The sequence below is a fragment of the Anser anser genome, assembly GCF_964211835.1.
Source record: "Anser anser genome assembly, chromosome: 1".
Taxonomy (NCBI): Eukaryota; Metazoa; Chordata; class Aves; order Anseriformes; family Anatidae; genus Anser; species Anser anser.
The window spans coordinates 18,987,318-19,012,958 of record NC_139720.1 but is presented as its reverse complement, the minus strand read 5'-3'; the positions used below and the strand labels follow the sequence as shown (position 1 = coordinate 19,012,958).

The window sequence follows — 25,641 nt, the reverse complement described above, 5'->3', positions numbered from 1 at the left end:
TCTAGACATTCTTGCAAATGTATTATCTTTAATAAAACTTGTTGATGTAATAATAGTTACAAATAAGATAACGTGAAATAACAATGTGGTTGTGAATGCAGTTTTCATTTCAGATTTACTTTCCCATGTACTCCTTCAAAGGTGTTTTATACTATTTTCATCACTAGACAGTATGTGAGCAGTGTTAGGAGTGATTTAGAAATCATTGTGGCTGTTTTGTTAGTTTGTATGGCATGGTTTTGTGACTCTACTGCTCTGGTCTTATGCTCTGCTTGTGTTTTAGTACTATGGTACATAAATGAATATAATAGTATAAAGATATAAATGACATGAAGTCATAAACACAGGTGTCCTCAATATTCTTCTTCCCAGTAAAAATTTTAATACTACACTGTGCTGTTATTTTCACAAAAACATTGTTTTTCATTAGTTGACCAATCTGAAAATAATGTATCATTTTTAAGCCAGTATTTAGGAAACTGAGATATAAAGTTGCCAGGTTACACTTAAGATATGTATTGTTGTCACTGAATGCAATAGAAACAATTCTTTGCATTAATTTTCAATTTATCGCATTTCCAAATCAAAACATGAAGTTAACAAATTGTGTTCCTTTTCTCTGGAAAAAATAAATAAATTGCTAAATCATATTATTCCAGTTAAGTACAGTGTCATCAATTTATTAAGTTACCATTGCATATGTCACTAGGGCCTCTACCGAATGTGACAGTTACATTTCGCTTTTCTAGTTGACTGTTTTTTCCACAGCCCATGAAACAGCTATAGCATTTGCTGATTAGCAAGCAAATATTAAATAAATGCTCTAAGATAGTGCCTAATTGGGAATGAGTGAACAAAGTCAGCTGAAACTGAATCTAAGAAAAGCATGTTCATAGTGGCTTGATCAGCCGTGCTTGTTAATTCTAATCCTGACTAGATCATTTATTTCTGGAAGTTTTAGTAATAGCCGATAGTAATTATTCCACAGTGAAGGAGAGTGCAAGGGGTCAGTTTCTCATTAAAAAAGGGAAAATTAAACATATCAGATTTAAAACAGTTTTTCACCTTTTATTTAGCATTATTTTGGAGAATCCACTTCCACTAATCACAAGTAATTTATGTAGAAAAAAAAGATGATTTTTATCCTTTTTAGACAAAGAATGCTTTCATCAGGTTTTCATGCAATGTCTTCATGAAATAATGCATTCTCAATACCTGATGAAATACCATATGAAAATCTCTTTTAGGATACACCATGATCAAAAATACTTTAACATTAGCACTATTTAGGAAAAAATAGTTCCTTTCACCATAGCTGCTTCTAGACCAGAAAGCAGGTTCCATATCACAAAAATATTATTATTATTATTATTTCTATCGAGGTGAAGTTATGCAATAAAAGTATTGATCATCTTGTCTATTATGGGTCAATAGAGTGAAATATTAACCAGAAAGCTACTTTAATACAGTTTCAGTTTATTTATTAGAATTCAATGAATTAATTTAGTCACAATTCATAACTCTTAAGTAAATTTACTAAGGATTAAACCAAATGATTTATATATACATCACTGAATATTTAATATCTAGTTCCATGTAATTTTATAGTTATGACTTCATTAAGAGACAGACAGTAGATGCAGAGTGGAACGGTTCTTATATATTTTTAGAGATGAGTACCATAGTCCTTTTCCTTTTGTGAACTAAGGTAGGATCTAAGGATTTTCCCTATCATAGGTATAGTTTGATGTGTAAATACACAGCAAATACCTTTAAAATTCATTCTTTTTCATGTAGAAAAACATAAATATTCAGAGATTTGGTTTTAATTTAATATCAGGATTGCCATATTCCTTTCCATAAGATTAAAAGAAATTTTGGGGTGATTATGTCCAGACATAAGACAAATTAAAGCAGATAATATCCAGTGCAATTACTCGATGAAAAACAGACAAAGAAAAAAAAAAAAAAGAGCCAAGCCCCCATAGGGTCCAGTTCTGTGTAATGACAGACATATATGCATTCAGAGCAATTTGTTCACATAAAAGCAATCACCAGCTGTCAATTCTGACTAAAATTTGACATTTATAAAAAACTTACAGTGGGAATTACTTGAATCTGTAAAAATGAAAGTGAATATTATTGTTGTTGTTGTTATAGTTTTTAGAATTATTTGGATAGGAAATAAACAATTCCTATTTAATCAACTTGTAAAAATACAACAAAAACAATTAAATTAAAATTAGCTTAAAATTTTCGATGGCTAGGATTTCATGAAAAGTTGTATTGACAAAGTAAATCAAAATTGCAAAATTTAAGCTCTCAGTGATGTCCACTCACTGAGAGTGATACTCAGTAATATTGTAATTGAAAACTTGCATCTGGAAGGAAAGTAAATACTTGGTTTGTCTTTTTGAAATACAGAAATAGTAATTCCCCCTTCTGGTACTCATAAAAGCATAATAATGCATGTCCAGAAGTCCTCTATATTTTGTACGACTTAGATGTTAAGAGCTCTCTACTAATAAAATGCTGAAAAACTCTGACTTAGATATAAGACCATGAATAACTGTGGCAGTTACCCAATTGCACCTTGCCAGTTCACCATTTAATTTCAGCTGTGAATACCATTTTATAAATTGATAGTTTTTCTTCTAGCTGAAAATAAATGCATAATGAGTATTTTTATAGCTATTTACTACTTTAATTTTCAGTATTCAGTGTTTTTTCATCTGAAGTTCAGTGACATGTGACCTAACGTATTAAACAAATCACCTATAATATATGGTGAAATATTTATCCTAAGTTTCTTTCTACAATGATGTATAGGTATATTAATTTATGGAAACATTAATGGTGAGTCAGATCTTTGAGCTTATATCCTGATATTGTGTCAATTGTTTTGACTTCACTGAATCTTTTTATTTTTGTTATTATTTTATTATTATTATTTGACCTGAGTAAAGGTTTTGCAGATAAATTGGAAAAAAAAAATAAAATAAAATAAAAATAAAAAAAGAACAAAAACATGGTTGCTCTACAATTCCAAAATCAAATAGTTGAATATGAGAATGAAATAAATTGCACTCCTATGCAGTGCCAAGTGCAACACATATTTTTATATATTTCCAGCCTTACATTCCTGTCTCATTTCAGTCAAATATTCCAGATCCTTTTCAGTAAAGAATTCTGAGAATGCTTTCACATCACCATAAATTATTTCTAAATTGTACTTCAGTGAAAGTAGAAAGAGGTCCAGCTCACTTATAATTCATATCTTAAAACACTGCTATTGCTCTTTGCCAACACAGGTTGAATATGGTTAAACACTTAAAACACAAATAGATTATCAAGAAGTGCGCATATGTCCAGGACTTTGAGAAACAACTGAAAGGTTATTGTTAGTTTATATTGACTGCAGTATATCTCATAGCTTAATCTTTCTTTAGCTATCACCTTTCTACAACATTTTGTAGTGTTTCCACAGAGAATGATGCAGTACTGAATGGAGCAATGTAATTTGACCAACAAAACACAATTCTGCAGCACATACTCAGACATTTAGTGCTATTCAAAAACTCACTGTTATTTAAAAATTTACAGGGAACTAGCAGTTATGAATTTACAGCAAAAAAAAAAAAAATATTGGAGATCCATGCTCTGCTAAACAACGTCAAGTGTGTAAAATCATGTCCAAGGAGTCACCCTCTTTAGAGATCCTCAAAAGCCATCTGGATGTGATTCTGGGCAATCTGCTCTAGGTGTTCCTGCTTGAGCATTGGGGTTGGACCACATGACCTCCAAAGATCCCTTCCAAACTCAACCATTCTGTGATGATGTAACTACAACTATGATCAGGCAAATGAAACTATAGATGGCTACTTTAAGATGAGCTAAATATCTCACAAAGATTCATCGACTATATTAATGCCCATGTTTTTAACATCTCCATGGCAAGAACGAAGACACTTTGTGCTAAGGCATCTCATGCACACACAGATGCCTTCATGCAGGCCTATATGTACATGCATTTGAAGGTAGTTTAACTTCCAAGTACAATAACTTCAGGTATTTTTGTCCCTTACACAAAAATTATTGGTGGAGGTTTACTCATTTCATCTTTCATTTTTGTCTTTTTTTTTTTTATTGGATAATTACTGCCCCTAAGGCAGGATTATACAATAGAAAGTAACATTTGAATTAATCTAATGTTTACTGGTTCCAAGTCTGCTTTAAGATTTTTCATATTTTTTTCCTCTTATGGGAGAGAGCTACAGTTTATATGGCATGTACAACTGAAAAAGATCCAGAATGTGGAGAGACAGTGAGTTTCAGAACTACAAGTCCTTCTTAGGATTTGTTCAGTACAGAGAAACAATGGAAAAAGTTATCACAAAATTTGTAGTCAATTGAAGGTACTGTAATAGATTTTTGTTAATTCAAAACAAAACAAAACTAAGCAACAAAAGTCCCCCTTTATTCACGCTGCTTGGGTTGACTTTCCCATTAGAAGAAGAAGACAAATAAATGAGTTGTTGAGGTTTCCTCATACTAAACAATGAATTCCAAAAGGGGATATAGTTGGAGGTATTTGAAGGTTATCAGGCCACTATAGATATTATGATGGATTTTTATAGATATTATGATGGATTTTATAATCAGAGTCCTAGAAAAGAATTGCATCTAAAAAAAGTGACTAACAAAAATAAAATAATATAAAATGTTCAAAGGCTGATTTAAAATGGGTAATCATGATTGCCCCTAATTTCCACTGGAGTCAGTGGAACCCACCATTCAGATCATATCGATAGAATTTCCATTGTAATGCAAGAGTTAAAGATAAACAGATGAAAAATAATAATAATAATAAATAAATCTGTTCACAACAATGACCCTGTGTACTAAAAATAAATGAATTCAAAGCAATACTCAGGAGACATGCATATTACCATAGCTAACACACCATCTCATTTTCCTCTTCCCTAGTTTTCCAGAAAAAAAATGCATATTAATAAGGAGATTTTTTGCAAGGGGACACACATTTTTTGCTAATGAAGCAAGTCAGCAGAGTAACAGAGATGGAAAAAGGGTAATTGGATCTTACTTGAAAACCTTCAGCTTGAGTTGTGGTCTAGAACGGACAGAATAGAATCTGTCAATATTTACACATATTTATTGTTATGCTATGTATGTTCAGAATGACACACATTTTTCTACCATAATAAAACAAAATGTCCAGTGTTATTACCCTATTTTGAACTTTTTGTGTGTTTAAAATACAAGAAGATTTTTTTTAAAAACAGCATAAAATTTACAATTAACTGCAAATTCTTGCCTGTTTTTGTTAAAAACAAACAGATAATTAAAAAAAAAAAAAAAAGCTCATTATCCTTTACATAAGTAAAACAACATCTAGTAAAGCTAGGAAAGACATGTTCTGCATGCTTAGAGAATGCATTTTGCTTATTTTTCTAGTGTGAAAAACAATCTGCAGCCAATAACACAGGCTCAGGCAAATATCTCAGTGAAGTAGCATTTTTATTTGTGATTGCGATGGTGGGTGTCCTGCAAGCAGAAGTGCACAGCAGAATTGTATCATAGCCCTATATCCCCTATTACCTGATGAGTACTACAGGTTCACAACCTACCCGATGCTTGTTACAATGCTCTCTATGTACAACATTATTTGACCAAACTTGAATTTCTCTCTTTTTTTTTTTTTTTCTTTTTTTTTTTTCAGGGCGGGGTGGAAGGGTGTGGGGACAGGATCGACGGGGACTGGAGGATCATTTCGTAGCTGGATCATTTCATAGGGACTTGACTCATCATTTCATAGCTTCCTGTTCTTGCTGATTCCACAACTGCTTGTCTTATTTTTCTCAGCCATCTTCCTTATTTTGGGACAGTGGGACTTTCCACTGACCCCTTATCTGCTTAACATATCCCACACTGTTATGCCTGTGCAATCACTTTTGAATATGCAAGGTTAGTGGAATTTTCCTCTGCAAAAACACAACTTTAATTCTTACACTAGTACCCAGATGTGGTTTAACACTGGTAGGTAGCGTCAGACAGCCACTCTGTCATTCTCTTCCCCTGCTCCAGTGTAGGGTCCTTCCCACAGGATGCAGTCCTTCATGGACTAATCCAGTGTGGGTTCTTCCCATGGGCTGCAGTTCTTCAATAATTGTTCCAATATGGGTCTGTACCAGGCACTTCAGGCACTAAATTCTCAAAAGTACCTACTCGGAGTCGTGGAGATATATCCAGGAGAGAAACTGAGACCTTATCTTTGCTAGATCTTCCTGACTGGCCTGTTTTGCATATGTCAAGATTAAAAAAAAAAAAAAGCAGAAAAAAGAACCTCATCAGAAAGTAGCTAACGTGTTTTTTTATAGTAAATTTTGTTAACAGCACTGTAATTTCATCTTTATTTCTCCCTAGATCTGCTCCAGAAAGAAAGAAAAAACTTTTAAATATTTTTATTTTTGATTTTCAGCTGTTAAAATATTTTATACTATTGCTTTCAAGTCATTAAGAGATATATTACATAGTATGTAAATATAACTAGATTCTGATCTCTGTTACATCTGTAAAATAAATAATATAAGATTGCCTTACAAAACAAGCAAGAGTACAAGCACAAGCACACTTGGCCTGTTCAGCCTGGAAAAGAGGAGGCTGATGGGGGGACCTCATCGCAGTCTACAACTTCCTTGCAAGGGGGAGTGGAGAGGCAGGTGACCTATTCTCTGTTATCACCAGTGACAGGACCCGTGGGAACGGTGTGAAGCTGAGGCAGGGGAAGTTTAGGCTGGACATCAGGAAGAGGTTCTTCACCGAGAGGGTGGTCACACACTGGAACAGGCTCCCCAGTGAAGTAGTCACTGCACCAAGCCTGTCTGAATTTAAGAAGAGATTGGACTGTGCACTTAGTCACATGGTCTAAACTTTGGGCAGACCTGTGCGGTGCCAGGAGTTGGGCTTGATGATCCTTATGGGTCCCTTCCAACTCGGGATATTCTATGATTCTATGATTCTATAAGATGTAAAAATGATTGATAATTGGAGCTTATGAGAACATACAACTAAGGGGAATAGAGATAAACAAAAATTAATCAGATGTTTGTGAGGAAGAGCAAAATAAATCTTTATAGATTATTCTTCTCCATCAGACAGGTATAATTGTATTGTTTCAAAACTTGCTTATCAATTCAGTTCACAAATTTGTTAAGGTCTTTGGAAGCACGTGCTTTGCAGTTATGAGCCATCTCCATGAGCCTATGCAATGCAGTCATTTGAGAATATCACTTAAAAATAATCTCTAATTCCAGCTCTGTGTATGGGGTATTTACTGCTTGTAATACAGAATGTAAGGAGGAATCTAAAGGTCATTTCATTATATTTTCCTCCAAACTTTCCAGAAGAAAATAAAAAAAAATACATCTTTCAAGACTTTTGACTATTAAACTTAAAATGTTGCAATCCTAAGGGTCCTTCTTCTTTCAATATATCTATTAAAAAGGCTAACACCATTTCTCCCTCCTTACAGAGGAGCAAAACTGTTCTTTATTTCCAAAGCATTTTGCAACCTTTCTATAAAATAAGTCAAGAGAGCAGGTTGCCCCATAGGAAGGCATAACAGTTGTCTTGACAGGGTTATTCACTGTAAAACACTTGCTGCCTAATTTACTACTGGCTACAGTTTTGAAGGGAAAATGCTGAGTATGCTAAGGGAGAACACGTTGTAAATTCATATCTTATCTCTATCAGCTGTTTTTGCTGATCATGGCCAGCTGGCTAAACACCTATAAACCCTGTTCAGTAAAAGTGCTTGAAAGAGTGGATCTGAAGGATGAAAAATATGTTTATGATATCTTTCTGCTGTCAAAAATGGTGCTGAGTGTATCTGAAGAAGGCAGATGATGAATCAGTGACTCAGGCTAAGAGAAGGACATGAAGAAGCTTGACAATTCTGTCAACTGGCTCTTGGTGGAAAGCAATTAGGTTATGATGAATAAGAGGAATAAATCATGCAGAAACTGTGGACATTTAATTACAGGAAATAATACAAAGTTGGGACAAACTTTCAAAGGAGAAACACAGATTGTAAAAGAAAAATGAGATGGCAGAGGGGAAGAACACGACTATTCACTGAAAATACTCTGAATTAATTTAATTCCTTCTTCCCTTCTTCCTCCTTCCTCTCTCCCTTCTCTCTTTTCCCTTTCCTCCATCCCCAACTTAATTTAAATTTTATTATAGAGTAGCTATCATGTCCTCCATCTCAGAAAGGAAGTACTGAGAAATACTCCTCTAACGACAGGAGTTCAGGAAGATCAAGGCCTCTGTAGCTTGGGAGACAAGAGAAACAAGAATAATGAAAATGTGGTGGGAGATAAGTATAGGCTCAAATAGACAAGGTAGCACTCAGGAGAGCAGGACATGTCACTTCATCTACCTCTGAGAGGGTATGAAGAAAGTGTAGGACATAGAAATTTCAGCATCAGGCAGCTGTCCTCTTTCCCTAGTTTGTCCTCAAATGCAGCAGGAATAGGCATAGTGTTTAAGGGTCAGAGCTAAAGACAGGCTGATTTTAGTTGTTTGTGTGTGTGCATGTGTTTTCAATAGAAGGGAACCAGGAGCAAGACTATGTCATTCTCAATCATATCTAAAGCCTGATTTGCTACTTATGCTTCAAGTAAATTTTGCAGAAATTACTCAATCAAATACATAATGCTTTAGACGTTTGATTTAAGTATTTTGAATAATTTCTCTGGAGTTTCCACATTCTCTTTTTTGTTTGTTTGTTTTCCATTGACTAAACAGAAATATGTTCTTCTACTTAACCTCTGAATTACAGTTACCCTGGTTAGCTGAATTAGCCTAAAAATAAAGCTGTGTGTAGCATTGTATTTTCAGTATTAAAAGGAGAATGTGCCAAAACTGAACTCAACACTACTCATATTCTACTGTTGTGGAAAAAGGTGTGGTTTTGGTTTTGTTTGTTTCTTTGATTTTTTTTTTTCACTTTCACTTTATTTATTTAACAGAGACAAGTTTTACTTGTCAACTCAATAGTAAAACATACGGAAACCGTCTTTCTGACTGTCAAGAAAGAAGTGTCACATTAGGGAATTTCCAGTGTATTAGTGGTTTTTCTCTCTTAAATAAGATCTTTCCCCATTAAAAGTTTCAGTTCTCATTATTTTCTTGGAGTATTGACAAGCTACTAAAAAGCTGCTTTATAAGTAGGATTCCTATCCTGTAAAACAAGTATTCCACCTGTAAAACAAGTATTCCCTGTCTTGTGGCAAGGACAAGAACTGGTATTGAGATTTTGTTTGACTCTAAGTTTCTCTTTTACCTTTCTGTTAAACCTTCTTGAAGAAATTCTAGAAAAGATGTTATCTAGAGTACCATCAGAGAAGAGATGACACAAAGCAGCAAGGAATAAATAGATGCTTATTATACAGATATATAAAATGGAATATAAGATATATATTAATTCATTGAAGATAGAAAAAGTGTTACAAGGATCTCCTTTGAGTTTAAATACAGTTGTTTACCTATAAGCATAAAGTCTATACAGTGTAGATTCAGACTGTATATAAAGAAGGGAAAATGGACCCTGTAAATAATGGAAGTGATTGCAAAAAAAGAAACATAAAATATTTAAATAAAATACTTTAGGTTTGAGTGCAGGTTAAGTATTCCTGGAATAATTGCATACTTACCTAAAGCAACTGCCTGTTGCTTTACAGAGGAAGAGACTCCAAAACATTGAATTAACTGATTTTCTCCATTTAAAACTAATTTTTCATATGACTTTCCTCTTGGTCTTTTGTGCGTGTGAATTCATATTACTGATTGGATCTTCTACTTATCTCCAGCAAAATCTCTAGAAAAAAGCAATCCATTCTGCCACTTTCCCAAGAGAAATTGTGTTGGGTAATAAGGATTAGGTACCACTAACATCTGTACTAACTGATAAAGACTGAAATAAGGCATGGATATTTACTTACCTGTTCACATCTGTGTTTGGTGCCTGTCTCCTTTTGGAATAAAATTAATCTCCTCTCTAGTAAAAAAAAAAAAAAAATAAATAATAATAATAATAATAATAATAATAAAGGGTTTACCAACCAAAATCATAGTGGCAATGGTTTCTCTTCTCTTACTGTAATCTGCTATGCTAATCTTCCTCTATGGAAACAAAGAGACAGTGTACTATACTAAAAAATATGTTTCACAACTTTACTTCAGAAAAGCTGTAGTGACTAGAAGTAATCCAAGACTAAGAAATTTATTTACCTTATTCAAATCCATTAACCATTATCCCATAAGCAACTTGCATAGGACACTGGTGCTAGTCCAGTTTCAAATGTAAATAGGTAAAACTCTTGGAGGGATGGGGGGAGGTGGGAAGGTATGCATATATATATAGTTATACAGTTAGTTTGAAGGACCTGAGCCTGAGCTTAGAGAGATTAATTCTTAACAGATATTTTTGGCAGGTTTTATTTTTATTTTTAAGTGTTAATTCATTAATTTCTGCACAGATAACTGGTTTTGAATATAACCTGTGAAGCATAATGTATGCATGTACATTCAATACACAATAAATTAGGTTTCAAGGGCATTAATCACCTGTATTTCTCATCAACACATAAGTAGGTTGTATTCAGTACAGTACCTTTTGTTCAGGGAAGATAGCAGTAACAGAAGCAACTGTCAGAAACTGATAATGATTCAAACTGTGCTATCATGAAATGGAAACAGTCCAGCAAAAACTAACAGAATCAGAGACTGACTGAAGTGATGTTGCAATTCAAGCTGAAAAGATTGAAGAAGATTAATAAATCTATCATATTGATATTTACTGTAAATTAAAGAAATATTTTGAATTTCTTGTAGGGTATTAGCATTTTTCCGTTGATAAAATGAGCACAGCCAATACATATATCAATGGCTACATCTCTTGGGAATACACATCTGCATTTCCCACTGGATGCCACTGTTTGATAAAATTTAGCAAAATAAAAACATGGAAAAATCTGAAATAAGACATTAATTTATGTTAAAACCTGGATTGCAGAAAACATATGAAGCATATTTTATTAAAATGACTGCAGCACAATTGTTATGGTTTCAGTATGGATTACATAAAATAAAAGATTGTCTGATGAAATTAAAAAAAAAGAAAACTTTATGAGGTGGATTTACAAAAACAAAGGCAGGATAGGAGAATAAAACAAGTTACTGATGTATATAAACAGAACATACTTGTTGAATACCACAGATAAATATTTCAAGACCATTTTGTGTGTAAGTCTGTAATTTGAAATTTGCTAATGAAGATTTGCCACTAAAATTAGAATATTTCACAGCTGGAACATTAAGTACTTTTTCTTCTTCTTCTTTTTAATAAAACTACCTTAGCTTGAAGAGTTTCATTTACTTCTACAGGCTTATAGTCTAGTTTTATTTTCACTGGAATCAATGGTTTTTTCACCACTCACTTTCAGGGAAGGTGCTCAGATCAACATGAGTATTTTTGAACGTCTGACTCCGTGAAGCAGCATGGTTCAAATGACAGCAGTAATTTTTGAACAATGACAGATGTTTTAGTACAAAATAAGAAATGGTCTCTAAAATCTGGGTTCTCAAAATGCAAGACAAGATTATATGATAAGAATAAGAACATACCAAATAAGAACTAGAGATATGAGGGGCAGTGAAAAAGCAAACAGTGCAAGTAAAATGAACTCGGTTTTAAGAGATTATGTCAAAATATCAGGTTTTATAAGAAATTTTAAAAGAAACATAGGAAGAAAGAATGGTGACAATATTGTAAATCTACTGTTTTGTCTAGATTCCCATACACTCATCATTTGTATGGCATTTGAAACTCTGCACTTTTTCTTTTTTTTTTTTTTTTTCTATAACATGAAGTTTCACATGAATTCTGACAACACAACATTGGTTAATGTAAATGTTTCATATGAATTTTTGAAATCTCTAAGTACATTCCAAAAAAATGTACCACAGCTAAGTATTCAGTTATCTTACAACAAGGATAGAATATGATATACATATATGAACATATATGTTTATTTTTGTGATCGCATTAAAAAATCTTTCCCATTACTCATCAGCATCCTATAAATTGCATACCATTTTCTGATCTGTTTGTATTATAATATTACTAAAACTCTGAAAATGCATCATAAATAACCCTAAAATACATTCCTAAAGTTGACTCTCCTATGCTTGGTAAATGGTCTGAAGTCAAGAATAACAAATTCTACCTGTGCTAAAGAAGTCTATATACCATGTATGAGTTTTATGCAACACTGCAATTCACTATTTCAAGACTGAGTTTTCTAGATTGTTTTAAAACTCAGATTGTACACTAAACTTTGAAATGTTTGTAAAAGTTGGCTAGAACAGTGTCATATACTTTTCATGGTTCTTTCTGTCAATATTTTCTAATATTCTAGAACAGAAAATATTTAGTGTATTGCTAGGAGACAGACAAAATGCTGTTTTGAGCTTTTGTTCAGCAGACACAGTGCTGGCATGGGACAGTCCGGGTTTGGCAGAGAGATGGGATCGCAGAAGTCAAAACATGGAAACTGAAAAAGGAAACTGACAGTGGAGTCAAAAATGTGGAAGACAGACTCAGAAACAAGTAAAAGGGAAAGGCTTGGTAGTAAGTGAAAAATAAAGGATCAGGGAAAAGAAAAGGGAGAAGTAAGATTACAGGTGTTTTATAAAACTTGTTTTTAATGTTTTAATGTTTTTTATGATTTTTAATAATTAATAATAATGTAGTTTTTAATGATAATGTACAATTTTAATGATTGTAATAATGATTCTTACTTGCATTTATTCTGTGGTTTTTTTAACATGATACACAATCTCAGGCAGAATCAACGTGTATGCTTATATTTTTATCCACATATACATATATATATAATTGTCTCTGTGTACATATGAGTTTATGTATGTGTATTTAACTATACCAATCAACATATGAAACACAGTCCCACTTTCTCTATCAAGCTGTCTGCAGCTGCAATTTTGTTTCTTTAATGAAAACAGTGTAACCAAATAAAAAAGACACACACACACACACACACACACACAAAAGGAGATTTTGGATGTCTCATCCAAAAGAGAAAAGAGAATAAAGAAAAAGAAAAAAGAGAGACAGTCACACATACACAAATATATATGTGATTGCAATGTTAAAAGTATTCCAGACACTGATCCAAAGTACAAGTAAGTGAGCAGGAATTCTTCACTGAAATTCAAGGAGTTTGTGAGATAAACACAGAAATTAAGTTTTCTGTAGTTTTAATGACAACTTTTCATCAGTCTAAATTAAAGTATAATCCACTGGATCACAAACACTAAGGAGAAAAAAGTATAACAGTCCTATTTTATAATTTGTAACTACTTTGAATACACTTGTCAACATATATCCCCTATTTCGTTTCCATTTAATGAAGTAGACTTTTTCAGAGAAGAAAGCTATTTTTGACTGCATTTCATGATAGCATCAGAGCTAACATGACCTGGTTTTATGTGGATAGAGAAAAAAAAAGAAACTTGACAAAGTCACAGGGTTTGGTACTTGGTAACTTTGGATCATGTTGCTTTAAAGACAAAATTATATAGAAACTGTTAAAAGGGGTTCAGAAAGTATACCATCTTTTTGTCTCCGCTGTTGACTATTGTTCTAACCTCAGTGCTAGAAATATTAGGGCTTATTAGTCCAGTAATTTATTTGACAGTTTTATTTATTTATTTATTTCATAGTGTTCACAATGAGTGATAGTGAATACACATACAGAATGAGCACATTAAAATAATGAAAACTCTCTCTTTTTTAATTTCAGGTACTAGAAGTAGAAACAGAACTGTAGGATATTAAAAATGAAATTATTTGCTATGGTTTTTTGTACTATATTTGGCATTTCTGTTTATCTCTGTAAAACATTGGCTCTCTTATACAAGATGTTATTTAGATATACCCATCCAGACATATGGGTAAACTTTTGGATGAGAGACGGTTCATGTCAGAGGAGCTTGAAACAGGCAGAGAAAGCTCCTCTATTACAGGAACTGAAGTTGAAGACCTTTATACCCTGTGCCACTGTTTTCCAGCCAAAGTACTTGAGCAGTGAGCTGCAGGAGGCATGTATGGAAGAGGACAGTCCAGGTGAATAAGCCATAGCAGGTCTTTACATTCAGGGCATTGCAAGAATCCACAAGCAATGAAAAGGCATTAGTAAGGGTACAGAAAAAGGAAGACAAACAAGGTAAGCCAGAAAATAGTACTGTAGACTAAATACAATGACTGGATAGAATGGAACTCAGTTTTCTGTTGAAGATGATTTCAGATGAATTTTCCTTTTGGTCTTATAATATCAATTAAATTACAAAAAATTACAAAAAGTTAGTGTGCTGATCATCCATGCAATGGCTGAAAAGCACTTTTACATGCCTGAAATGATTAAAAAAATCCTTTCATATTACTGAATTTTAATAGTTCCTAAAATTACTTACCTAAATTCAAGCCAGTTGTGAAGTAGAGCTATGAGATCAGATTTTGTTCATTCTGTTTATGCACAAAATAATAATAAATTCTGTGCTGTCTTAATTGATGTTATTTTTTTCTTATTTTTTTCCTTTTTTTTTCCCCTGCTACATAAATACTTAATTCCTCCCCACAGACCTATCTTGTCATTTAAACACACTGTAGACCTGCAGTTTCTTATTATATACTATAGTGGTTTTTTTCCTTTTTTTTTTTTTTCTCTCTTCAAAGATTTACTAAGAAACTTCACCTGTAAGAAGCAAGAAAATAAAAGTTTTTTTTTTCTATAGGATAAATGAAGTATAGTCTTTCAGATTTGTCTGCTCTTTAATATTTAAAGTAATTCTTAGAGGCAGCATGGTTACCATGTAGTATATGAGGTCAACGCAAGACCATCTTCAGCAAAGCTATCCTTCTGTGGCTTTTATGACCCAGCTAGAAAAAAATATTTTTATGACATTTCCATATGTTTTTATTGACAAATTTTGATTTGTAATTTGTTATGATGCAAAATATAAAGATATATCATTCTTTTTCTTGGCAACCATATATTCTTTGAAAAGTCTTCCCATTGACTTAAATACTATTAAAATAAAAATATTAAAATTGATTTGTGACCTTACTGCTGTCATATTTATATCTGAGCCATGGTAGTTTAAGGATTTTCAGATAATAAAATTCGTCATAAACACATTGATGTCAATGGAGTTGCTTTGATTTTTGGAAGAAAAGAAAATTATCCACCCCATTTTTTTTTTTCTGAGTTCATAGTATTTTTTGGAAAATTTAAACTATTTTTTTTAAGGAAAAATATTATTTTATATATATATATATACCATATAATCTGTACATAAATTATGTGATTTATATAATTAAAATTTAAGTTATTAAAAACATTTTTTTTCTGCTATTTTCTTAAGACATAAAAACAAAGTTTTGGTCTATGAAGTTCAGGTTACTGTATTAAGGTATTAAAAAGCCATCCTTATTTAAAGTCTCTGGAAAAAAAAATAAAGAAAAAGAAATAAAAAATCCATATATTGATTCAATTCATTGTTAAAATTAATATCAAATCCACTGCAGGTCTTCAGTATGGAGAAGGGAATTTTTATAGAAGGGGTTAGGGAAAATATATCTCAAGAACGTTAAACTCTAAAATAAATTCTACTCTGTGACCTTCATATATTAAGGTTAGTAGGAGATCTGTCACTACAGTTTGGTGATAAAACAACTGCAGTTCTTTTTCTGAGCAAATGCTCTACAAATGCAGCTACTTTTTTCCAGAATTTCTTTTCCTATATTAAGCTACCTTGTGTACCTTAGATATTGTTGTTTAATCTATCAGTACTCAAAGATATTATACAAGTAGATAAAATTAGCCATAATCCCTGCCTCCAAAGAGTTTCATTACACATTACTATAATGATATGAGAGAAAGCAAAACAAAAGAAAGGATACAGGGAGATAAGGAAGGAAATCAACTATTAAATCCTCAGTTTTACTGGTGCTTCACATAGCTTTCTATTTAGATAGATTTTTATCTTTCACAGAGGAATAATACAATAAAAAACTGATGGGAGCTGTGGAACGTATGAGAAAGCCATGAATATTAGGAGGAATAAAAGAGTCTGTAGCCAACAAGTACGGACAACTGAGGGAAGGACATGTGAAATGAAATGTGTGCCTTTACAAGGTTTGGAAGAAAACCAGTTGTAGTCAGCGGTTTGGGAAAGGTACATTATATAAAAAGCTGATATGTAAGAATTTGGTTATATGACAAAGCAAGCAGCTACCAGATTCTACAACTTTGAGGATTTCTGATCACTTTTCTGATCACTGGAAAAGGTGAAAAAGTCTGAGGAGAATCATCACATCTTTGAAGATGTAGACACAAAACTGATGTACATATATATAAATATAAGATTATTTGGGGGTTTGGGGGACATTTGTTGCAAGAAAGAGAATATCACTGTCAGAAGGGCTAACTGCTATGAACATGAAGAGATTCAGAAAAACAGGCAGTGGTGGTTAATCTGTTTTCTTCCTATTGCTGTTCTGCTGCCTCTGCTCTATTTTTTCAAACTGGGTTTCTCAATAGAATTGAAGGTCTCCTGCTCTGAAGGACGGATGCTTCAATATTTTGTGGAAGCATCTGTGGAACAAGCTGAGGTGGAGTATTTCAAAATGTATTTACAACACCACAGAATTAGTCAGTAAAGCATCAATGTATTAATATATCTTCTGTTCAGAAGCTTTCTTTGTATTATTTCTGCTACCCGTTTTTTTTTTTTTGTTTGTTTGTTTGTTTGTTTGTTTTTGCGATTGCCCATAAAGGAAAGCAGTGGAAAAATGTAATGTCTACTTTGCCTTTGTCTTCTCTAAAATCGCCCAGGTTTGTTGAACTGCTTTTTGTCTCATATATATACATATATATATGTATATATATATACGTATATACTATATACAGTACAAACATACTAGATGTCCCAAGGTATTATACAAATTCCAGTCATGGAAAAGAGCTAACAGTTTCTATCTCATAGAATCACAGAATCGCTGAGCTTGGAAGGAACTTCTGGAAATCGTCCTGTCCAACCCCCTACTCAAAGCAGGACCAGTAAAAGCAGGTTGCTTAGGACAGTATCTAGCTAGGTTTTAAACACACCCAAGTACAGAGACACCACAACCCCTCTTGAGAACCTGTTCTGGTGTTCACTCACCTTTAGAGTAAAAATGTTTTCCTCTGTTTCAATGTCTGCCTATTGGTTCTTCTCTTATCACTGAATAACCCCTGAAAAGAGCCTGGCTCCTTTTTTTTTCCCCTCCCCCATCCATATTAAATATATGTAAGATCCCTCCTAATTCTCATTTGCAGGCTAAACAGTTCCATATCCCTTGCCCTTTCCTCATGTTACAGTCTCAAAGGTAATTATCTTTGAGGCCCTTTGTTGGACTCTCTCCACTATGTCCGTGTTTGTCTTGTACTGAGGAGCCCAGGACTGGGCATACTACTCCAGATGTATTTTACCAGCCCTAAACACAGAGGGAAAATCACCTCCCTCAGCATGCAGGCAACACTCTGCTTCGTGCAGCTCTGGAGGCTGTTGGACTGCTTTGCCACAAAACTGGACAGTCAACTTGGTGTCCAACCAGATCCCCAGGTCATTTTTTGGAAAGCTGTTTTGACTGCCTCCTCCCAGCATGGCTCCAAATATGCCTAGAGTTGCTCCTCCCCAGGTGCAAGAACTGACACTTACTCTTTTCTTCATGAGGTTCCTCTCTTCCTGTTGAGGTCCCTCTGAATGGCAGTAAAGCTATCTGATCTAACATACAAGAAAAAAAATTCAACTAAATCTCCAGTACAGTTAGAGCATCAACTGTCTAAAACACAGTTATCAAGGGAACTGCAAGCATGCTACCAGTTAGACATAATTGTTATAATTAAAAATTATTTATAAGTATATTTTTAAATATATAAATATTTATATATAGATATATAGATATAGATAGATAGATAGATATACACACACACATATATGTATTTAAATACAACAGTATTTATGTCTCCCTAAGGATTTCTTCACTGTTTTTCAATGAAGGCTGACATTTAGAAAGTTCCTTTTGATAAAGTTTATTCTATAACAAACCATATACTGCGATATCAAAAGTTTTTGCATTTGATAAATTTATCATCATGGATATTTATTTTTCTGTAAATCAGACCCATGAAATATAACAAGATCTAAAATGTACATCTTTCTCTTTACATTGATAAATTAGCAATAGTGTGTAAGAAACCCATGCTGTGTCAATGAGAGATAATACTCTTTCAAACTGTGCAGAAAGATGAATCCCCTGAAGTTTGAGCTATTAGGTTTATGTGGGACAGAAAATATGCTCTTGTGGAATATTAACAAGACAAAATGACAGCAGGACATATGATTCCCTGAAACTGGAGCACTAAAACAGTAGCAACAGGGAATGAGCTATGAGAGAAGCAGGGGACATGCCCTTTGCTTCCCATATGGCAAACTGATCTCACACCTGAGTAATACGTGAGATGCAAATTACTCAGTCTTGTTTTTTTCTTTCATTTTGTTGTTGCTAGAACCTGTAGCTATTTGTTGAGGTAAAATCACTGATGATTGAAAAAATATGAAAATGTTGTCAAGAAGTTGGTGAACTGACAAAAACATACTTCAAACGTGTCTTTGATTAATTCATTTTCTGTATTTATCTAAATTATATCATCTAACCATAGTGGAATAAAGAAAATTACACAAATCTGAAAAGCTGTGATTATTCTGTTAGTCCACACTGGAAGAAAACAGGAATGGGCTGAAGAAAAAATATTATTTTTTTATTCAAAGTTCAAAATGTTATGGTGGTCATATCTTATACTAGTGACTAGTGGAAAATCAGGAACGTGTAATGTATATTTTAGGTGTATTTTTGTTTTAAAATTATTCTTCAAGTTATGAATGTAATTATTTTAAAAATGCATGTATTTCCAGCATGATAAACAACTATAAAACAAGAAAAAATAAATCTGTTGTCTTATGTCCTTATGTCCTCCATGCTCTCTTCTCCAAATCTCTTTTTAGTTACTTCTGCCTAAAAATAAAAACCTGTGGCATCAGTGAATCCTCATTTCCTGACATCAGGGAAAAAAAGAAATACAACTATCAGGTAGAGCAGACCAGTTTAAAAAGAAGAAAGCCATCATAAAAGTGATAGACATGTTAACATAATAATTGAATAAATAATCTGTAGCCCATAATCTGAGCATTGGTTTCAGTATATTTAGAAACAACTTCTCATAAAAATACACTGCTGGGAAAATCAAAGTACATTAAAAAAGATATGTTTCCAGATATGCTTTTCTTGCCCAGTAGGTAGTGAGATACAGACAAAAATTGATGTGTAGAATATAATTGAATATTTTTCACTTTTCTTGACTTTGCATGCCATACTATTAATGCTGCAATTGTATGTGGGATGAGATAGAGTCACCAAGACAATACTAACAATAGTCACCAAGACTATTGATTCTGTTTGGTTTTGTGGATACACTGGGCACGGGCCTGGAGTAGTGTAGAAGTAGAATGAATGGCTAATAGTCTTCACTCCAGAAAATGAATGAAACTGTTAATTCTATTACTATTGTAGGTCTACTCTCTGAAAGACACATCTGAAAGAGAAGCTATAGAGCTGTGTGGTCACAAATATGTGTCAAGACAATGTCCATATCATGCAAGTTAATGAAAGGGATAAAGTGTCCTTCATCAATCTATGCATCTGTAATGTGACAGGAGTATGTCCATGTTCATTAGCAAATTGTTTCTTTTTGTTCTTCTCTTTTTCTGGTAATTCAAGCACAATCAAGCAAGCCAAATCACAGGAGTGTCTAGAAATATATGACATAGAGACTCTCCCAAAAAACTATCAAATAATTTGAATAACATCAGGTGAAGTCACTTTATTTTTGGGGGTAGGCTAGCTTTATCATTTGATCTTATTTAAACTGTAAATCTACAAACAGTTTAAAGGAAAAATAATAATAAAAAATGTTAAATAAACTTCATGATCTTGGAAAAGTTGCAGTCATGCATTTCATCCACTTATTTAAAACACAGTACTTTACAGGAATGTATCACTTGTTTATTCCCAGAATAATTTACAAACATTTATAACAGAAGAAAATAAATTCTTAACTCAATACTTTTTTTTATATTTTATTACTAGTGGTTCCTTTTCTTCCCTTCTCAAATTCTAAAATTGCACCTCCTCTGCTTTATTAGTGCAAATTTATTATTAGTCCAAATTTCTCTGACAACTCTTGTGAACAGGGATGGATTATTAATCATTGTCTCTCTGACTAATTACTGTTGGGCTGTTTCTCAGATAATTAAATAGTATATGGATAATGGAAAGGTTACTGCCGTGGATCAAACCCATAAAAAACAGGAAAATTTTGGAAAGATAGGGTCTGAAGGGTCTACATAAGGTCTACATTTAAACCTATCACCTTAAGCTCTCTTCTAACACTCTGTAACTTAAAACAAAACTTCATGTCTTCTCAAGACTTGTGTAAAATATTCCAAGAGAATCACCCCCAGGAGGTGCTTATTTCTTTGACTGTAAAAGAAGTCACAATCACTTGTATGATTGATACTCAGGCATCTAAAGCATGATCAGTTGAATTCCATGCATGAGAAACTCTTCTGCACTACTTCTGACACCTAAAGACTCCTTAGCAGGTCCTTGCACAACAGGAACAGATAAAATGAGAAAAAGCTTCTGTTTTAAGTCAAATATACACTATTCTTTAGCTTAAATAGAATATGATGATGTGCCTAGATGTAAATGGAAATGAAATTTTATCACAGGCTATGATCTGAAGATTTGAATGAAGGCATCATGGTTGCTTATAGTCACAAGCCAACTATGGTATGGTAAAAAATTATCTACATGAATCTTTCATATTCATATGGAGGATTCATATGTAGATATTAAAAACAAACAAACAAACAAAAAACACCAAACAAAACTGGGATTTAAATCACAGTTTTTTTTCCAAAATTAATGCAAAAGTCTCGTTGTTTAAAAAAAAAAAAAAAAAAGGTAATTCAAAGAGTAATAAGATAAAATATAATTTCCAATTTTAGTAATAAATGACTGGTGGTGGCTAACACTTTTGGATAAAATGCATTACAGCGTCACCAAGTTCTGACAAGATTTTGATTATAAAAAATTCTTAAGATTACTGACTAATCACTGCTGAGATTAAATTTGTCTTTATTCTAGATTCTCGGGGTATGTTTGTTGACTTCTGAATAGTTTAGTCTTTTACTGAATAGTTCCTATGTTTTAATCATGCCAGTCACACTGAGACACTCACCTGTGCTGGACACTGACTGTATGTTGAGATAGGATTTTGTTGTACATTCCGCTCTGAAAAGTATGGCCTCAAAAATCCTTTCTTTATCCATTAACTGAAAACTGGGCTTCTGGGTTGCTGCTGCAGTGCAGTTTTGAGAACAAGAAAGGACAAAGAATGTCATAATTGTCTGCTAGCAGCCTAGAATGAGGATATCACTCTGAAAAAAAAATAAATCTCTACTGCCTTTCTTTCTGCTCTATAATCAACACCCTAGCAATTAGTCAGATGCATAGCAACTCAGAAATACAATTCAAATGATACATTTGTGTAGGCCGTGAAAGCTCATTACTTGTTGTAAGAGCTTTATGTACAGAAAGGGAGAGAATATGTTGTTAATTTTTTTTTATTTTTATTTTTTGACAAATCATTCTCAAATGTTTTGCCGCAAGTCAACAGAGAAATTTCTACTCATCCTATGCCTTCTATCCTACAGACCTCACTGTAATAATCATTTATATTTTGGCTGGAGGAGAAATAATATCAAAATATTCATCTATTTTTCTGTCATGAAGATAGAAGGACTACTCTCCTTACCTGCCTATACATACTCCCATTACTGATGTGCTTGATATCCATACACTTGGTAAACTGTATTTCTAAACAGCTACAGGATGTCTTCTACAGCTCTAACCCAATGGGGGAAAATTGTCTTTAAACTGCTGTAGTGAACAATAACTATCAAATTAATCAAAAATCCAAAACAGGAAAACAACTGAAGGAATATAATTTATAAGTATTTGCTATAAAAAATTATTATGGTTCCCAAGATACTTTGCAATAAGAAGATGGTGTCTTTTTTTCAGGTTGATGAAAAAACAACTAAAAATCCCACAAAACCTTAAGCTGATGAGTGATGAGCTTTTATTTTCGTTCTGGTACATGGATGTTACACTAACATGGTTTCTCTCTTGGTAACAATGTTTTAATGAAAATACCAACAGAATTGTGATTAGGATCACATTATTCTCAAGCCTTATTTTTTAATGTTGTGTAGTGAATTCTCCATTCATGTGGTTGCTGTATGCAAAAGTATGTGGTTGCATAGTAGCCTGAATTTAATAGCTAGTTATAAATCTGGAGCAACTTCATTGACTTTGATGACCACAAGGGACCACAAAGATGATACGAGGCCTGGAGCTTTTCCCTGTGAGAAAAAGCTGAGAGACCTGGTTCTGTTCAGCCTTGAGAAGAGAAGACTGAGAGGGGATCTTATCAAAGTTTATAAATGCCTGAAGTGTAGGAGACAGAGGGATTTGGCCAACCTCTTTTCAGTGGTTCATGGGGACAGGACAAGGGACAATGGTCACAAAATGGAGCACAGGAAGTTCCGCACCAATATGTGAAAGAACTTCACAGTGAGGGTGACAGAGCACTGGAACAGGCTGCCCAGGGAGGTTGTGGAGTCTTCTCTAGAGATATTCAAGGTCCGTCTGGACGCCTACCTGGGCAACCTGCTCTAGGGAACCTGCTTTGGCAGGGGGGTTGGACCCGATGATCTCTTGTGACCCGAACAGTTCTGTGATTCTGTGATTCTGTGGTGACCTTATTGAGAAGAAGTGATTAACTGTGGATTTATGAATAAGTAATTTATATTTCCATCTAACCTACAAAATGAATTCTAAAAGGTTTATTTACACACCCAGGAAAGGAAGGGTGAGACAAGGGAATTAACCTCACCTAACTATAAGCATGTAACAGAAGCATATAAACGATAAGCCTAATCTTTCCACAGATACTCTAGAATGGCAGGAGCAGAGAAGAGTATCTTCCTTAAGAAGATATATCTGCCCTAGGAAGCATCCATTTTTCTTCACAGGTTATACACGAAGTCTAGAATGAAAAGTGTCATAATGTAAGTATCTTGTTTGGATGTTAAATTTAGCTGATACAATTTATTCACATCATAGAATCTATGGTATAAAAGAATACATGTTAAACTGATGCTGTCTCTCAGTCTTACATCTGGAGGTTTATTGGATGCTTATGAGCACAGGTACACATTTTCTCTGGGCTTGTCACTTCATTCCTTGTATGTACTAACACCTTAGTTCAGACTCTCAGATGAAACCTGTTCATGCTGTTCATGTTGATCATAGAATTCATTTCCTCAAAGTAATCTCAATTGAGTATTAAGTTGCTCAAATTATTATTTTTTTGATAAAGAGTTCTAACAATGGGAAGAAACACTACAGAAAATGTTTTTAAAAAATACCAAACAAACAACCAAAAAAAAAATACCAAACAAAAACAACTACAGTATTATAAATGCAAAATACTTGTTATGTCATCACTTTTTCGACTTAAAGAATGGTCTTAGTGGTAGGAACTGTATTTACTTTAAAATATCTTGTGTATATGTTGCAGCAATTAATATTCCAAATACAGGAATGATATTAGTATTTTGGGAAGATTTCTGCTAACGTCATGTACCAGAAACCATTATCTTAAACAGAATTTAAAGAGCTGAGGCCAGAAAATACAAGTCTTCTTTCTTTCCAGGTGTCTTTGTCACAGAGGGCCAGACATATGCTGTATTTCCTCTGAATGTCATTAAATTGCATACACACAGTCCTTGGAATGACCTAGGGAATGCATTTTGTCTACATTCCGTAGTCATGTAAAATTTTAATTATTTTGCTCCTCTTAATATATTTTTATTACATTCATAGGGATCAAAGAGCATCCTCTGTTGCCTAATACAACACCTGATTCTGTTGTGCTACTAGCTTAATGTAGCTTTGTGAATAAAGTAACTGTTGATGTTATGAAAGGGTATGGGTTCAATTCCTGTAGAGGATTTTCTTTCATTAAAATTTCTTTTATTAACATCTACCTTCTTCTTACTGGGATATGACTAAATTAATTCTTAGTTTAAAATTATTTTTCTCATTTTTCTAATTGGTGTATCCAGAAGCCTGGGAGTATGAAAACAACAGGGAAGACATTAGAATAACAAAAGAGATCTCTAGACCAATTTTCCATTCTAATAAAAAAAAAAAAAAAGTTATTGTTTTTTTGAAGAGAGACCTCTAAGTCATGACCTAAACTGCTAACATAAGTTTATAATACGATTTACAGTTTGAACTGAACAAGATTTGGGTCCTATCGTATGATTAAGAATAGCAAATACAGTAGATGTATAGGAATAAGTTTCTTGTTAAAGACAGAGCATCCCATGTACTGGACAAAAGATCAGGACTTTTCCATGAGTTCAAGATGAAATGTAGCAAAAGATTAATTAAAGTCATTGTGAATTTGTTCTGGGTCATCAATGCCACGAATATCTGTTGGGTTTGATTATGATCATTCTTTTCTATATAGGCTGAGCTATTAACTTTTGCTGTCACGCTTATTTCAATACTCTTTCTTCCAGGCCAAGAGTTAAAGACTCATTAGTTGAAAGGCCTCTCAAGTGGGTAAGCAAGAGCATTTACCTACAATCATAAATTTAAATCACCATTATCTCACACACAGTATGTTGTTCAAATAACATCACGTCAGAAAAGATATTGCAGAATCAGAAATATTCGGGGGGGGGGGGGGGAGGGGGGAAGTAACATCACTTGATGGAATGACTTTAGTTTGTTTACTTTTCATATATATGGTCAAATTCTAGAACCCCTTGCCTTAGATGCCTATAAATGCTTTAAGAGCTAAAAAGCTTATAAATTTAAAGAGAAATTGAATACATTAATAAAAGAAAAAGCCACAGATACATATAGGGACTTTACTGGCTCAAATAATCCCAGACCTGAAACATATCTGAAAGTATTAATGCAAATTATCATTACATATTTTGCAGTTATATCTGTTCCTAGGCAGCTACATCTAATGTTGTTGCAGACAAGTGTTCTATACCAGTACAGCTGTTCTATGTAACTTACACAGGCCTTAGATTCACTGTTTTTCACAGGCAGGAATTCTGGCTCATATTCTAGTAGAAGATAGCCAACTGTCTACTGAACATGAAGCAAACTAGACTTACTGTACGTGAAACATACAGCTTGCCCTATATTTGGCCACACTGCTCTTGCACAAGCATGTCCATGACAACACTGTAGTCAGGGCCTTAAGAACCTTGAAGACTATT

General features: G+C 33.5%; 1 long non-coding RNA gene across 1 annotated transcript in view; it reads right to left on the bottom strand.

Annotated features, from left to right (window-relative positions):
- LOC310896144 overlaps positions 1-25,641 on the bottom strand; it is a 47,964-nt gene that overhangs the window by 5,027 nt on the left and 17,296 nt on the right. The window contains exon 5 of the long non-coding RNA XR_014581226.1: positions 10,026-10,081. This is a non-coding gene — a long non-coding RNA (uncharacterized lncRNA). The remainder of the gene's footprint in view (positions 1-10,025; positions 10,082-25,641) is intronic.